General features: G+C 42.2%; 1 protein-coding gene across 1 annotated transcript in view; it reads right to left on the minus strand.

The window, feature by feature from the left end:
* LOC105558786 (stress-activated protein kinase JNK) overlaps positions 1-4,226 on the minus strand; it is a 100,383-nt gene extending 96,157 nt beyond the window's left edge. Inside the window, exon 1 of the mRNA XM_012006693.1 lies at positions 4,189-4,226. The gene's annotated coding sequence lies outside the window, so the exon portion shown is untranslated. The remainder of the gene's footprint in view (positions 1-4,188) is intronic.
* Between the last annotated feature and the right edge of the window lie 6,537 nt (positions 4,227-10,763).

Raw genomic sequence — 10,763 nt, forward strand, 5'->3', positions numbered from 1 at the left:
GGCACTCTGCTGCAGCGATATGAATATTCCGCGGCAAGTTTCACATATCAATCGCACGCTGCTCCATTTTTATTCCACGGTTCCGCGATTCTCCTCTTACGCGTAAATAAATATGTACCGACGCGGATACTTTCAGAGAATCAATATAATAAGTGCGATACACCGTCCCGTGTATCGACAGGTTCGCCACAACGATAAGTCGTGCGTATCGAAGTACGAGTAGAAGAGACGGAGTAGATCGCGGCGAGTGCGATTTCTCAAGGAAATTGCGGATGCCCGACAATGGCGGCATGCAGGGGCTAGAAGAGAGGGACGACATTTGGGAAAAAGGTCAGCAATTTACGGGCATTCATCGACGTCGAGGGTTGCGGTAGCGAGGGATCTTACTGCACGGTATTCCGACTGGGAGGTCGTTCCCGCGTGTATCGCAGCCATGTGGAATTCTGGTCCCCGGTGATTTCCTTCTCTTTCTCGATGCACGGTCTTCTTCTTCCCGATTCTAGCCCCCCATTTTGACAATGGCAGTGAAATTCATCGCGATCGTTCGCCAGGAAATATCAAGAGGCTCTTCCTCTCTTTCTCTCACCCTCTCCCGTCCACTCCTTAATCTCGTTCCTGCAAAACGCGTCGCCATTTCCGCGGGATGAATGGAGATTCCTGGACGTGGGGTAGAAGCGGAGCAAGAGGTACGATAAAACAATTCCCGACGACCCGCGATTAGATTTATCGAACAGTTATGGCGAGCGAGGAAAATCCGACGGCGGTAAAATGATCGGCGACGGGAGTGCTTTATAGACGGGAGGACGTCGTAATGTCGGTCTCGGCCTCCCGGCTAGATATGCTCCGATTATCAATTTCACACGTTGCAGAGCCGAATCACGATTCAATTGTTATCCGTCTGGTGATACTTCGTCGTCAAATTGTGTCAAATAATCATTTGGTAAGTGAATTTTCGTAATCAAGAGACAGATTTCTATCTTTTTTAGCAAAGATTCAAAAATAGCAGAAGAACACTACGATAAATGTAAATTGATCGCTATCGAAAGATTTGTTCTTCAGTCGAGAAAAGAGAAGGGGTGTGAAGAGATCATGAAAGAGTAATTGCTGCGAGGTCTCAAAGCTCACAAAGCTGCTTGTGCCTTTAATATTATACAGAGTCAACAAGGCCACGTGCAATTGCGGCTTCTCCGTGCTTCAACAGTCTTGCGAAACTGTTAATTCTCGAGAGGGTTATTGCTTATAATTACGCCTCACCGTTAGACATTATCCAACGCAGCATTCTCTTTCTACCCCTTTCCGGAGGAGTCGCTGAGCCTTAACGAAGGATAATGTCAGCCGGCTGGGCAGGCGGCTCCTGAACATTAGCAATTATCCGGAGTCCACGCAAGCCCATCATTTACCTGTACGCCATATTAACCCTTTCAAGACGACCATTTTCACGGTTTAATTCCATAGATAGCGTTTTGTCTCTTTGAGCTATGGATAATTAATTACAGTACATTTTCGCTGCGCTAGAGCAATTTGCGGGTATAATGAGATATTACAAATGTCACCGCGCTTCGCATAAACCGCGAGTACGTATGAATAATTAATTCAATAATTTATAAGTAAAATTAATTGAAAATTGATTGTATGTTACAATTACTTGGTTTGGCAATTGCTGATTTATTAAAACGCGGCGTATTTTCCAAGGAGAGCTAGGTACTCTTTAAAATCTTCGAGGGGTTAAAATCGCGGTAGACTAGTGCCATATTAGGCCGAGGAGAATTGAATAGGACGAAAAATGTGTACAAATCATAAAATGTAAAAGGCATAAACTCGCTGGGTCGATCATACCGATGGCCTACTTTAATAATCGCCACGCTGCTTGCGAGACACGCAAAGTTGTAATTCGATCTCTCACCGTATTTCGAGCACAACTGGGCGGGGGGGGGGGGGGGGGTCTAACAACAAGTATTTAATAATTAGTTTTTTAAAAGCACCTCGGTTGTCAAACCAATCAAGTCGCATGATAATTAATTTACATCGGAGAAATGTCTACGCCATGTCAGATGTAACCTTTTGAAATTTTACTAAATTAACTTGTAAAACCTAATCTTTTTTATTATTTATCTTTAGCTTCAATGCACCTTTTAATTATATCTTTAATCATATAGATTGCTATGTGCATTAAGTTATTGATATTCCTCGCCAACTTTCCGCTCTAGGTTTCCGAAAGCGCTCGATCATTCGGGGAAGATTCAGAAAGCGGAGGAAACCGAAGTGCAAATGCATCGTGCGTCTAAAAAAATTTGGCAACGGCCATCGCGTGCAGGTACTCTCCGCGCTTGGCAATTAATCAAGCTCGCAAGTCAAACAGCCTAATGAACTGGGTGCGTGCGTGATCGAACTGCCAGACTGCCGCTTCTCTCTTCACCCGAATAGTCGATGGAAAAAAAAACAAGATATTTCTGCGATGCGCGATTAATTAATGCATCATAAACTACAGAAAGAAAAATTATGCGGATAAACCATAAGCAATAAAATAAAATATCTGTCGTTATTTAATCGCGTTTAACTGTGCTCAATTATTATGGAATGTTTGACATATTTTAAAACGACCCTTTCCTCGTTTCAGTTTTCGCATTAGAGAGATCGTGCGAGGATAATTTTCAAATAATTCCTAAACATGGCTTTCAGGCTTTCGCGGCTGTTGTCTTCTTTAGTCGTCATGGCTTCCGGATGGTTGCCGCGTCCGTTTGCAGTGTGGTGCCGACGTTTCGCAGGCGTTGCAGTCTGCTTCATCAGGGCTGGGAGACTCTGATACTGAGCTCCCTCGCGTTGCGCTAGTCCTTTTATACTCGTTCTTGGGGGGAGGGAAGGGGGAGGGTGGTCAGAGGGAGGGGGGTCAGCCTGTGCCGGCTGACAGTTTTTTAAAAAACCGGGAGGGCGGTGTGCCATATCGGGCTCACCTGATAGCCTTTGTCGCGATTCAGATTGTCAGGGTGTTTCAAGATTTCTATGCCTTCGCGTGTTTTCGTGCGAAATAGCTTTGGGACGGGGCCAGCATGGTGGCTTTGTCGAACTGGATAGCGTGTCCGGTCTCGATCTTGTGTTCGGCTAGAGCTGATTGTGAGAAGTGGCCGTATTTGGTACATCGCTGGTGTTCTTTGATTCGTGTACTAATAATCTTCCTCCCGGTTTCTCCTATGTACGCTTTGCCGCAGGAGCATGGGACCTTGTAATTCCTAAACATCTCTAGCTTACTCAACAAGTGCACGGAGAGGATTTTCTCGTAAAAGTTATCCTGAAAATCGTGTAATCGTAGGACAACATGGCATTTTGAAAAACTTTATGACAGTTTTCTGAAATATTACCACACATTTTAGTAAAATATAAGGTAAAATTTCAGAAAACTCTCATAACGTTCTTCACAATGCTATGTTGTCCCACGATTACACGATTTTCAGAATGTATTCAGTAAATTAAAAGCTATAATGAGACATCATTAAGAAAGCATTAAACTGTATTTGATTTAAATATGTAAAATCATTGACATAGACTCCCCACCCATTCAAACATCGCCGGACGCAACCAAATGTATTTGAATTAATTGTCCGCAGTATCGATCGCGGACACTCGCAAAATCCCGGTTGTACCGGATGATTGCCCTGTCACTTCAGACTGATGCAAGCGAATCGATCGGTCTTTTCACCCACCGAACCGGTACTCGTCCTCCGAGAGGACTTGTCAAGGAGCATCTCGACCGCGCTGTACACGCGATTGATAAGGCATTGCGTATGCACCCACGCACGAACGCGTCGTTCATCACGTTCTGACATATGTAGGTTCGCGGTTATTAATTTCGGTCGAAACTCACCGCCGGTTTAGACGTGCGCGAAGGAAAACACAACGGCGAAATTCACGGTCGCAGTCCTCCCCTTCTACGTTCGTCGATGCGTTTCGCGAAAATCTTCATTTTTATTCTGATTAATAACAGACAAATGATAATAGCATTTAACGGGAATATTAAGAAAATCACCAGTGAGGATATTTCGCAGCCGTAATATTTGTACACTCGTTACGAGCGCTCGCACTTTTACGAAAGAAGACCCTGAGGGATTCCCCGAAGCCTTCCCCGAGAACAGTCCTCCACGAGGAAGTAACTTCGAGAATTGACTCAGGGTTTGGAGACGTTTGGAAACTTACCTGACAAGGAAGAGGACAGCCGCGTGGGTCAGAGATCCCTGAAACAAAGACAACAAAATTAGACAAGTTTTTAGAGCGCACACCTCCAGTCGCAATATTCCACCGCTCTTAATCCTTAAATGCCCAAAGTTTCTTTGTCACTGATTTAAACCGCTCCGAAGTTACGTGGCGAGTTTTACAACGCGGGGGAAGCGTCGGGGAGAAAGAAATCCCGCGCGGTTGAGAGATAAATCGTCTTCGGCCGCGTCTCCGCGAATATAATTGGTGGAGCTTATTTCTGAGGCGTCTTAAATCCATATTTTTGAGAAACGGAGATTAAGCGGTACAGATCTTTCGACAGCTTATAATAAGATCTCAAGGGAGAAAGTAATTTATACTTTCGCAAAAATACGGGCTGAAAATGGTTTCAAGCTAAGCCCTTCAATTATGTGCGCAATCTATCTTCTACTTCGTTTTATAATTAGGTATTAGAAAGATCGAAACTTTAGACTTAATTATTGGGGTAAAAAGATTCAAAAGAGCGAACTCACTTTTCAGGTAAAAGCGCCGTATTTAAAAGGACGTGTCTTTCCGATTCATCCAGATTCAAATGCTACTTTTGGATATAATAGAACTATGCTATCAAATTCGAAATGTGCAGAGAAGTGATATTTATTTCGTTTTGCAATAAATAGCCATAATGGACTCGGTCGAATTGGATGGACATGTCTAAAACGCGCCTGACACCGGCGGAGTAATAATAGTTTAATTCTGTTGGTAAAAATTATTCTGAAAAACAGACTCGATTTCTATAATCTTCTAACTCGACACTAAATTTATGGAGGGTACTGTATGTAACAAAAGATTCGTACACGCACGGAGAGAATAAAATTTGTCCGGGAAATTATGTGATCGTGGGACAACGCGGCGTTTCGATGAGTTTTGAGTTTCTTTTAATTCTCACCATACGAATAATTATACCTACACATTTTACCGGTAAAGTGTATGGTAAAATTTCAAAAAACTCAAAGCTCCTGAAAATGCCACGTTGTCCCACGATCGCACGACTTTCAGGATAAATTTGAAAAGAAAATTCTCTCCGTGTGCGAATAACAAGTTTGAGGAAGCTCGTATTACATGTCGAAACAGGCCATTCGTTTCTAAAATCATGCAGCGCATACTCCGCGTCCCGAACGCTTTCCTTTGACGACGCCCGCATTAATTAAGTTCGCTCGGTGTTGCAGCTGATGTCACTGCTACAGTCGGCGGTAGAAAGGCCGCGCCGGTTCAACAAGATATCCCTCGCTCCTAACTGCGGAAATGTTTCGTCGACTTCATGCCCCGCGTGAATTCTCGGCGAACTTTCCACGACTTTGATGTACAGCTACTTACATTATATCCCGTCGCCCGACCCGATTCATAATGAATCCCTAACGAACTCGGCGAATTAGGAAACACGGATTCCTCTCGAACAGACGTTCGCAAGTTATTCCTCGAGTGTATCAACCGAACTTATTCGTACAAATGTATTCGCGTTGCTTGAACTCGCTCGTATCTTGAAAGGCGACTTCAAACGCGTTTGCGCTTCGCTCGAACACGTTGTCGAGGGCCGTGAGACCTGCGAACCGACGATATTCCGCGGAAAGTTGGAAAACGGTCCACGCGCTTTTCTCAAGCAGCTTTTAAACGGCTATCGAAAGTCCAAACGCCGTTTTCCGACGAAACTTCTCAACGAAATTCCTGTAATTTAGTAGCCGGCTGGAAAAATGTCACTTGAGCCGAGTTTCCGTGCCTCTAAAAACTTACTGTTCTAAAGATCCTAAAGAGTTTTACCATTTTTTAGTGTGGCCGTATGGGCCTAAAAAAGTTTACACTAGTAATCTAATCTTCTAATTAGATAACACCATTAAAAATACATGTATCACGGTCCAAAATCAAATTCAATAAGATTAAAGAGTACAAGGCGTGCATGTACTACTCGGAGTTTATACGCGAAGTTTCGGGATTCCAATGGAACGTTTATTAACATATTTATACAGGCGCGTTAAGCTAATTCTAAAAAAAATCTAGTTATGAAATCACGGTACTTTGCTCGAGAGCTTTTTCCGCTCTCACGCAAATCCCCAAGGAGTTGGCAAATACACCGCTTTGCATTCACGAGGAGGTTTTGCCGGTTTTGCTGCGGCAAGATGCAAATGCCGGTGGTTACTCATAAGTCATCCCGCGCGCATTAGGAAATCGAAGTGCGATGCTCATGACACGCCATTCGATGGCGCAATCCCAATCATTAGCGTATGCGCCGCGCGAGCATCGGCACGATAGCCGATGTAGTAAAAGCCGACACATTAAGGCCGGCGAAAAGCGCAAACTCCTCAACACGTGCGGTTACTACATGCCTCGCGTCGTAACACAAATATCCGACCGGCCACGTGGCCGCTGGGTGGTGGAGTTCTCTCTTTCTCTCCCTCCCCCTTCCTCTCCGCCTTTTCTCAGCGATAGCGGTCAAAATTAATGGCGACGCAACGTATCGTGAAATTCACATATAAGAACTTCAAGTTTGTTTGACCGTATCTGGTAATTTTTATGTTCAAGGCTCGCAACGTTTCGACCATGGGCTGTCGTCCTTTCCAAGCGAACTGACTGAGAAAAGTCATGTCAGGGCTGGGAAAGTTACTTTATAAAAGTACCATAGTTACGGTTACAGTTTTTTCGCTAAAACATGTAACTAGTTGGAGTCACAAGTCACCAATTCTGAAAAGTAACGCGTTATAGTGACAGTTACAGAAATTAATTGCTTCGCAATTACTTTCTTGCAATGAAAATAAAAATATCAAATCTACATTTGAATTGTAAGGCGTCGATAAAGGCGTTTATGCGCAAATGCAAGGCCTAATGCGATCTGTGGAGGTTTAAAATATATACAAAGTAACTATTAATGTATGTATTAAATTAGTTACTAGTTATCAAAAAAATATAACCAAGTCAAGTTACAGTTACAGATGGAGAGAAAGTAACGAAGTTAAGTTGGAATTACTAAAAAAAGTAACTGTAACTGTAACTTCGTTACAAGTAACGAGTTACTTCCCAACCCTGAGTCCTGTGCATAGATTTGTGTTTTTCGGTGATCCAAACTGTATTTGTGGTCACAGAAATGCTGTAAATGTTCAGTGTCACAGTTTAACAGACGAGAACTTCATTCGAGGGATGACAGAGCACGACTTCACGTATAAGCTTAGTGCAACCTGTGATAAGCGTATTTTCGGAGTGTTGCTAAATTTTAATTGCTTTTCCGTACAAGCCATATAAGTCTTACTCGATTGTTTCGCGACTTATCACGATTTGTAATATTATTTTCGGTTTGTTATTTTTAATATTAGATATTTTTGTTATCTCAAGTAAATTCTTTTAAAAAAGATCCACTACGCAATAAGCGGATTCGACTACTCATGGCAGTGCACTTTTACTAAAAATACCCACGTTAAAATTTGCATTGAGTTTACAGTCAATTATCACGGTATTATTTTAATTAGGGAGGAACTTTTAATTTAAACACAGACGATACGTTAGGCAAAATTATGTATGTAAATGATTTTATAAAATACTGTCTGAAGTAGAGCATAAAATACTACGGACAAAAAGTTGACCTTATTAGTAGATAGTGCATTAATAATCCTAACTAAATATCGCTATTTTAATTGACCGAAAGCATTAAAGAACTGAAAAGGCAAAATGTAAGAAGTGGCGTTTGTATGGATTATTGATACTGACAGAATTCGGAATTTCATAAAGTTCTTTAGGCGTCTCTTTTGGAGATCCCATCCATATAGAGATCTACAATCACATTTTCTGTAGTCGAGTCTCATATTTCTCAACTGCCAAGGTAGCAGTGCAACTATATGTACGCAGCATTGTACTCCGAGTCTTTCTTCTTTGGAGTAAAGAAATGGTCGACTGCATTCTTCACAGTATCGAATATTCTTCGTGTAAAATCTCCTCTAAAGGATTTCAATTTAATAAAAATAACTTGTAATACTAAATATATATCGTAGACTCCACACGTTCAATAAACTTCATTGCGTAATTTTTTGTGTAATAATTCTTACAATCATATTTTTCCTACAATATGCCTAACTTTTCTCGTTGAGAACATTTTTTCGGCTAGTTGGATCCCTTGCAAATAATTGAGTTTTTTCGTCCAAGATATTTTCTCGAACTCTTTAACACGTCTTCAGCGAGTAAGACGTTTCGGTACTTCGAAAATCGTGTAAAAGTCGCACCAAGACGGAAAAACGAAACAGTTACTTTTCCCTCGCTTGTACGAAAACAGGATAATGTCCTTCTCACTGGGGAAAGAGGATCGAACTTCTCGCATTATCGACACGCGGCGTCTCGACCGATAGTCTCACCCGTCGCGATTCGCTTTTCCGGGGAAATAGGATGCGTCCTGGGGTCTAAGAGAAAAGAAAAACTTCCCCGTCCTAATCTAAATTTGGCACTCGCCAATTTAACTTCGTTCGACCGGCGGATTACCGGGCTGAGTCTACAATACGGAATGGAAACGGCTCTCGGAGCCTTTAACCAGCATGTCGTTTTCCCAAGAGTCTTTTTCCGGCAGCAGGTGCAGTCTTTATTTTCTCCCGTGTCTACAGTTAGTCAAGAAGCTTTAGATATACAACATTGTTGTTAACCTCTTGGCTGTATTAGCGCGTATACATATATCCGAATAAATTTAGAAACTCCTGAAAGCAAGTAAAATTTGAAATACAACATTTCAAATCTGATAAATTTTTGTTAGCCCATTGTTAACTTAGAATCATTTTTTTAATGATTTAAAAATAATAAATTCGACAAAAATAATTTTCGTGAATTCCAATCACCTTTTCCCTAACTTTGCACGCTACTTGTAATCGCTGACAGTTTATTACTTTCCGGTGATATCTCAACTAACTGTAATTGCACGAATTTCCATTTGGATTTTCGATAATTTAGTCGCAGACATCTCCTTAACTTTCTCGCGCGCCAATAACCGAGCGATAAGTGCAACATATCTCACGTGTTCCGCGAACGTTAAATCGGCCGTAAGTAGCATCAAGATATTCGACCGTGTGCCTGATTACGAATCGAAATTTCAAGTCGACTATGGAGATAAGATAAAGTAACGGTGTTGGTTACTTAATTATGCCGATGAGTGTAGCTCATCGCATCGATAAGCGTGTGCGGTATAGACACCGTTATCTTTTTTTTTTGCGAACTTATGGTCCCCCTTGATCGAGGAAGAACGATAGGAACTTCTTGTTGAGCGATCGACTTTGCCGAGCTTTTGCCGGTAATCTCGTTGTCTGATAACGCGAGTGTGCAGAATGATACGCGTTAAAGGTATTATCGGATAGCTTCGGGGTGTCTCGAAAGTCACGCACTTTCGTGGAACTAGAGATAATGGAAGTCATACTCTAAATGGTATGAAATTATACATATATTTCGCCATGCAAAAAGGTATCGACGTTTCGATGCACTTTTAATAATTAATTTGAATACCGATTACGATATTTCAATCGCCTAAGGTCTCGATCGCACGATATTTCAATATTCAAGGATTCTTTAAACGCAATTTTAATTTTAAACTTGATTATCGAGCTTCATTCAAAGCTAAAAATGCTGAAAAAAATGGCACGCAATCTAGTTCATGCAAAAGCCAGAACATATCAGACTTCTCTCGAGAAATTTCTAGTCGATAGGAATTTTCGCGATTTGCATAATCCTATATGCCGTATTTACAATCGCGGTTCGAGAGTTGGCGAGAATTTTTTTTATAGTAGCGCACTTCCCGACGCCCCGCCTTGTATAACATATCGATCTTGTTTGATATCGAACTTGGTTTTATCGGTCGAATATGAAAACCGGATGCGCCTCGCTCAACGACAACAGCAAGCGATCCATCAACGTCTCACCGTCCCGCCAGGGAGTCTCGACGAATTCTCGTTGCGTCGCTCGAGTTTGTCTGGCTGAACTTCAATAATATGTAAGAGCTGTACTCAACTTTGCCTCAACTTTCCCGCAAATATACGAGTCCACACATTTTCCCTCTGAGGAGAAGCTCATACGCTCGCGTTTTTATTTTTACATCTAATTTCGTTCGCGCCGATCTGATAGAGTTAAAGACGTCTCTGCAAATTTCGCGAGTGGCGGAGCGGAGGGCAGGAGAGTTGTTAACGAAAGGGGGAAGATTTAGGCTGGTGTAAGAGTCGAGAGGGCGAGGAGTCAAAAGGGGGAAAAATCTGGACGACGGCGGCGCCAGAGGTATTTATACCGTGGCGACCTTTGACGGTCGCGCCGACGTCTACGTTGACGTCGACGACGACGACGAAGACAACGACGTTCAATGAAGAGCCATCCGTCCAAGCAAACGTGGAAGAAGCCGGGCAGAGAGCGGCAACCGCTCGACATTCTAAATGTCATCGTAACTTCGGCGCCAGAGAGTAGTCTTTTGCTGTTTGAAAATCAGTTAAAAAGATATGCTAAAGTAATTCACAGAAAAATCGAGCCATTTTTTAAATATTATTTTAAATAAAATTTCATTCATATAAAATAGATTCTTG

This window comes from Vollenhovia emeryi, unplaced genomic scaffold (assembly GCF_000949405.1).
Source record: "Vollenhovia emeryi isolate VEMERY1.0 unplaced genomic scaffold, V.emery_V1.0 DF939311.1, whole genome shotgun sequence".
NCBI lineage: Eukaryota > Metazoa > Arthropoda > Insecta > Hymenoptera > Formicidae > Vollenhovia > Vollenhovia emeryi.